The sequence below is a fragment of the Narcine bancroftii genome, chromosome 3 (genome assembly GCF_036971445.1).
Source record: "Narcine bancroftii isolate sNarBan1 chromosome 3, sNarBan1.hap1, whole genome shotgun sequence".
Taxonomy (NCBI): Eukaryota; Metazoa; Chordata; class Chondrichthyes; order Torpediniformes; family Narcinidae; genus Narcine; species Narcine bancroftii.
Genome location: NC_091471.1, coordinates 80,652,026 through 80,658,676, shown reverse-complemented (window position 1 = coordinate 80,658,676; position 6,651 = coordinate 80,652,026). Strand labels below are relative to the sequence as shown.

Genomic DNA, 6,651 nt, shown 5'->3' with positions numbered 1-6,651 from the left:
GAACTTCACTATGAGTTAAGTCAAAAGAAAGAGTGCAATAAAAATGGAGAAAAAGAACATTGTGTCTACTGGAGGTCTAAAATCAAGATGGAAAGTTGGAGGTTGTAGAGCTCATCGAAAGAATCAAAGATTTGTTGATCCAAACCAAGGCTTTTATTAGCAAAAGACAGGAGCTCTTCACAGGTGGCCGACCAGTCCGGAATGATCCAACCTGGCTAGGGACACAACCCTTTAAGGCCCAGACAGTAGGCATGGCTTAGCTCTCAGCCAATCGCTGTAAGCACAGTCTAGATACTGTAACTATATACACTATATACATTGGTGATAGACCTGTAGAGAACAGGTACATTCATGTGGGCAATACTCTACTGACAACTTATACCATGCCAAAACAAAAAGGAAATGGGAAATTTGAAATCAGTAGGAGCGAATGGGTTGGTGTGAGTGAAAATTAAAAACCTTGAAAGTATCTGCTTCCATTAAGTCCATTTTTAACTTAACCCATACATAATACAAGAGCATGCTCATATGTTTAAAGTGAGTGCTGTTCAAATGTTAGAGTCTGTTGCCATTGTAGGAGCTTGACTACAGATTTTTAAGCACAGATATGTGGAGAATTGACTGCACGTGCTGTCTACATTAGTACCAAGCTATGAGAGGGGCTATATAGTGCATATATATATCTGCAAAACAACTCCAGGCATTTCTTTTCTTTGCTTTTGTTGTCTAGGTTTTCTTTTGTTTGATGTACAGAACTGACACAGAACTGACACAAATGACTTGGATGGGGTGAAATTAGTTAAGTGTGGCCAAGAAGCTTCCTTAATCAATATATCGAGGGACCTACTGGAGAGGACAGAACAATGGACCTCCACTTAAGGAACAAGATTGTGCACATGATTGAAATGTCAGTGAGGAGCACTTTGGACAGTGCTGGATTAAGGCATAGTCAGGCCTGTAGCATTTATTTTAAATGGTCCTAAATTATGCTGGCTGGCTGGTTGGCGAGGGTGAAATGTGACTGAAGGGCCCCCCCACCCCCTCGAGAGATTTTCTGACATTGACCCTGCATGTCTATTTTGGTGAGCTTGAATTATTCTTAAGAAAATGATGCTAGATTTCTTAGATCACTATGTATTCAGTGATTATCAGCACTGAAATTGTAGCCCCCCCCCACCTGTTAAAACTTACTTAAACATTTTGCACTTACACTGAAATTGCACCCACCCTAACCCTAACCCTTCCCTGAGAAAATTGTGCAGCCTGCAATGACCCATGAACATTGCCACACCCATGGACTGTGGTAATAACCCGATTAAAGGTGATAATTGGCTAAAATCGCTAACCTTACCTTTAATCGGGGTTACTAACACAGACTATCTCATAGCTGCTGCACAAAGATGAAAACAAGAAAGTTTCTCATAATTCATAGTATATAAACTCGGGGGCCCTTGAAAATCTGGGGCCAGTAGTGTATGCTACCTTCTCTACTACAATAATTTGGCCCTGACTTTGGAACCAGTGACCATAACACTATTGGTTTTAAAGTAGTTACAGAGAATGATAGGACTGGTCCACAAGTGAAGGTCCTAAACTGGGGCATCCAATTTTGGAGGCAGTAGGCAAGAACTTGCAGGGGTTGATTGAGAGTGATTGTTTGCAGTTAAAGGGTTAGCTGGAAAGTGGGATAGCAAAAGTTAACGCACAGCATACTCCTTTTAGAGGGATGGGGTAAGGCTGGTAAATTTAAGGTACTCTGGTGATGAGGGACATTGAGACTCTGGGCAGGAGAAAGAAGGCATACATCACGTTTAAGCAGCCTGGAGCCAATAATTCCCTTGATAAGTATAAAAAGTATAGGAGTACAGTTAAGAGGAAAAATCTGAAAGGCAAAAAGAGGACATCAGATGCATCTACCAGGCAGGATAAATGAAAATCCCAGGTGATTTTACACATATGGTCCCATTAAAAGTCAACATGACCTTAGTGTAGAGCCAGAAGACAACTAAGATTTTAAATAAATATTAGTCATTGCTATGGAGAAAATGATGGAAAGCAAGGAAATGAAGCAAACAAGTTGCAATATTCTGGACCAGGAAGGTGTTGGGGGTCTTGGAGAGCATGGAGTGGCCAAATACCCAGAGAGTAATGAAATGCTTCTTCAGACCTTGTGAGGAGCTTGGGAACAAGTTGTGGGAGCCCTTGCAGATAAATATACATAATATTTGTCTTCGGGTGAAGTGCTGGATGATTGGAGGGTAGTTAATGATGCGGTGATATTTTAAAAGGGTAGCAAGGACAAGTCCGTGTATTACAGGACAGAAAACCTGACATCAGGACTGGGAAAGTTGCTGGGGGTGATTCTGAGGGACAAGATCTACCAGCATGCGAATAGTCAGGGTCTGCTTGGAGGCTTTGTGCATGGAAGATTATGTTTCACAAATCGCCAAAAGGAGTGATGAGACAGTAAGGTGGATATTATATTTATAGACTTTAGCAATGCCTGAGATAATGTCCCATATGGCAAGTTAGTTCAGAAGGTTAATCACATGGAATCCAAGGTGAGTTGGCCAATTGGATTCAAAATTGTCTTGATGGTAGAAGACAGAGGGTAGTGGTGGAGAGATGTGATTCTAACTGTCCTTAATCATTTCTTGTCAAGTATGTTCTGTCTTTCAGAATTGCCTCCCGTAACTTTCCCACCACTAATGTTAGGCTCACTGACCCTGGCTTATCCTTTCAGGCTTCTTAAATAAAGTCACATCATAAAAATTCAGTCGCCTGCCCTGCCTTATTTCACAAAAGGAGGCCCAGTATTGTTACCTCTCTGGTTGGGCAATCTGCATGTTGCTTGAAAAAACTTTCTAAGCACATTCAATTGAAGCCCTTAGTACTAAAGCATTCCCATTCAGTATCAGGGAAATTAAGATCATCTACTATTACAGGCCTGTATTTCTTACTGCAATCTGCAATTTCCCTCTAATTCCATTAAAGCGATCATTTTTTTCTTATTTTTGAGTTTCACCCACGTAGTTTCACGGATGATCCCCAGAAATATCCTATTGAAGTACTGCTGTGATTTTTTTTCCTTTATCAAAAGCACAATGTTCCCTCCTTTCTTACATTCACTTCTTTTACACCTGTAACAATTGAACTCCATTGAGTTGACAGTCCTCCCCATTCTTCAACCATATTTCTGTAATAGTTATAATATCCCATTCCCATGTATCCATCCTTGCATTGAGGCCATCTGCCTTAGCTGGCAGGCTTCTTGTGTGGGTATTTCCTATTTGTGACTCCAGACCACATGTACAACTAGTAAATAGCCCAGCAAGACAATTGGTTCGAGGGAAACACGTTGGCTGGATCCTGAAAAAATAAACAAAATAAAAATCTGATGTAGCATCCGAGCAATTCCATGTCAGAAGAAATAGAATCACAATGTGTGCTTTCAAGTAGTGACATTCTGACTTTCCATGGTAGCATATTGCATATAGATAAATCAGCCAACCATTGCATCCCTCTCTGATGGGAAAGCAGAAAGGTGGTTGAGAATTTGGTGCATAAAACTCAATGCATGAATCATCTTTTGCATATTTTCATGTTAACAGGAGTTAGGGGTGGGTTATCATCCTCTGATTTTTAAAATAAACATGCCTCTTGGGTAATTCCACCTAAGTAAGCTGAGGTCAATTATATTCCTTCTGTTTTCATGTGCTGATAGATGTATCCATTGGAAGCAAAGCAAATACATGAATTTTATACCCAAGACTGATTGATGCTGGACTGGAGTTAGAGAATTTGGTTATCGTAAAATGAGGCTGAGTGTCAGAGAGAAAAGCAGCAGCATTTTGCTTGGTGGGGGAAGGAGACTGGGATCAGCGGCAAAATAGGGAGAGGAGGGTTTGTGGCTAAATGCCTTGAAAAAAAACCCAGCAAGCAATTAGTGAATTAAGGTTTGCCTTCTTCACCTGTTATTATCTTGTGATCATTTGACAGCAAGCACATTGTTCAAAATGAACAAAGGAAGGTGCAAACTTTTGTCGGAAATTTATTTATAGTATCTCTATACATTCATTTCAAATTGACTTAGTATAATATTACATAATAGATACTAAATAATTTTCAAATTTTCACCCCCCCACCTCCCCTAACCCCTTAGGAAACCACCATGTGGTGGTTAATTCCCAAAAACCCAAATGGGTGTGGTATAAACCACAAGTGGCATATGACTTTCGGGAGCAGAAGTACCACCCCCTCCCCCCCACCCAGGCAGACAAAATACATGTATAAACCGAAAAATCATCATTTCTTATATCCATAAAACCCCGGTCCATCAATTTAACCAATCTTATTCATAAACTCTTTTTTTGAAAATCCAAACTTGATATTAAATTTTGCACCCTTTCCACCCTCCCAACACTGAGTTAAACATTGTTTACAATCAATAAAAGCTTTTTTAAAATTTTTTTTTCAAGTCTTCCTGAATTTCATCCACTGAATTAAAACACCTCTGAACATCCCAGTTCAACACCGAATCTTCCATTCTTCTCAGTCTCAAGTTGAATTTGTAGCTTACTTTCAAAAAAAGTTTTTTCAAATCTTTTAAAATTTTCTTGAACATAATTCCTTCGGTCTTGATCTTCTAAAGCATCAATGTTATTCATAAGTTCTTTCTTCTGTGTTTCCCAATTTAATACCAAATTTTCCACTTTGTCAATCTTCTCAATGTTAAGTTGAAATTATTGTTTATTTTCAAGAAAAACTTATTCAAAATTTTTAACTCTTCTTAGACATTGCTCCTTCGACTTTAATTTTATAAATCATCAATCTTGTTCATAGTTTCTTTCTACTGAATTTCCAAATTTAATAATAAAGTTTCCGTTTTTTCCAATTTTCTCAATATTAAGCTGATCTTGTTGTTTAGTTTAAAAAAAAAACCTTTTCAAAACTATTAAAATCTGTTTGTAATGTATGCATACTCACAGATAATAAATACACTCTTCCAATATTCCATCCAAAAAAAAATCACTGATAAACCTTATTGCAGGTCAAGGAGTTCCATATATATGTTTATCTTCAGAAAATATTTCAAATATTTCAAATCAACATTCGTTGCCATCTTTCAAAAAGGAGTCCGAAATCAACTTTAATAAGTTCTGTTCTTGAGAAAATTCCAGCACCAACTCCGGCTCTGTCTGGGCAAATAGGTCAAATTTCTTCCAAAGTCAAAGAATGTAATTTGTTCTGTATTTATAGATAATAAATTCATCCTTCTGATATTCCATCCAAAAAAAAATCACTAATAAACTTTAATGTTATCTGGATTTTTAAAACTCATGGGCAACCAATGCCAATTACTGCAATTTATCTTCATAAAACATTTCAAATCAATATTCATCACCATCTTTCAGAGGGGTGTCCAAGACCAGCTTATCCGACAGTCCAATTAATGAGCTCCGTTCTTAAGAAAATTCCAGCCTTGACTCCGTGGTTCTGTCTGGGCAAGTAAGCCGAGTTTCTTCCAAAGTCGGAGAGTGTAGTTTTGTTCTGTATTTGAACTCTATTTTCCTTAATCTTTGTTGCCATTTTAAACTAAAAACAATTGATAAACAAAACAAAGACTTTTAACAGAAAAGAAATATTCTTAAAACGGGTATTTATATAACTGCCTGGGGGAGACCGGGAATGCATGTCCGCTCCCTACGCCATCTTGCCACGCCCCCCGCAAACTTTTGTAACGATCATCAAAATAACCCAAGGATTTCAGATGTAAAGGGAAATGCTTTCATAAAGTAAAAGGAGCTGTGGATTGCACCTTTGGGAATGCTTTCTTGTTGTGATTTTAGAAATAAGTGTGTGATTTTAAGGATGAAATATATGAAACATTCTAATAGATGTGGCTTTTCCAAAGCCATTTTCTCAGTGCCAATTTCATTGACCAAATAGCACACAAAGGTGTGTTGGATGAAGCCCATATGAATACTTGCTTCTCATATCAAATATTATTATTTTGGCCAAATTGTTTAGTCACTTATCAAGATATTTATTCTAAAATTGGCTTAAATAAATATTAAAAGATACTAAGAATATGTTTTGTTTGTAGAGGGGAGTTCATCTTCAACATTATAATTCCATTTAATTATGTTTCCATCTTTGATGAGGAATTGCTCAGAACATTATACACCTTTTATTGATGGTTCTCAGGAGTGGCATATTTTATATTACGTATTTATTGATGTCCCTTGTCAGTTCCCTTATATTTCAAATTTCTTTTATATTATGTTGCTTTCCATTATTCATGCATTGATTTTATTTTCATTTGACTTTACCTATGAAGGAAAACTTAATGCAAATACTTAAAACTATACAAAACCAAACATTGCAGGCTTTGTACTTCACGAAACTTTAACAGAAAGTAATAGCCAGCCAAAACTATTTTCCTTGCTTATCTTGAACCCATTGAGATCAATATTAAAGTTAAGTGCATAGCCTCACTGAGATCGAGTATTATGGCATTTCATGTCACTGCATGTGCCCAGTGCCCAAAGTTCAGATTTATTGTCAGAGTGCATACATAACATCGCACACAAGCCTGAGATTCTTTTTGCTACAGGTGAGGCAGTATTACTGTTGTATTGAAACTGCCGC

The 6,651-nt window shown here is 37.5% G+C and overlaps 1 protein-coding gene across 1 annotated transcript in view; it reads right to left on the bottom strand.

The window, feature by feature from the left end:
- Window positions 1–3,076: 3,076 nt before the first annotated feature.
- The window catches only part of gpx8 (glutathione peroxidase 8 (putative)), a 76,082-nt gene continuing 72,507 nt past the window's right edge, over window positions 3,077–6,651 (bottom strand). The window contains exon 4 of the transcript XR_011353489.1: window positions 3,077–3,369. The gene's annotated coding sequence lies outside the window, so the exon portion shown is untranslated. The remainder of the gene's footprint in view (window positions 3,370–6,651) is intronic.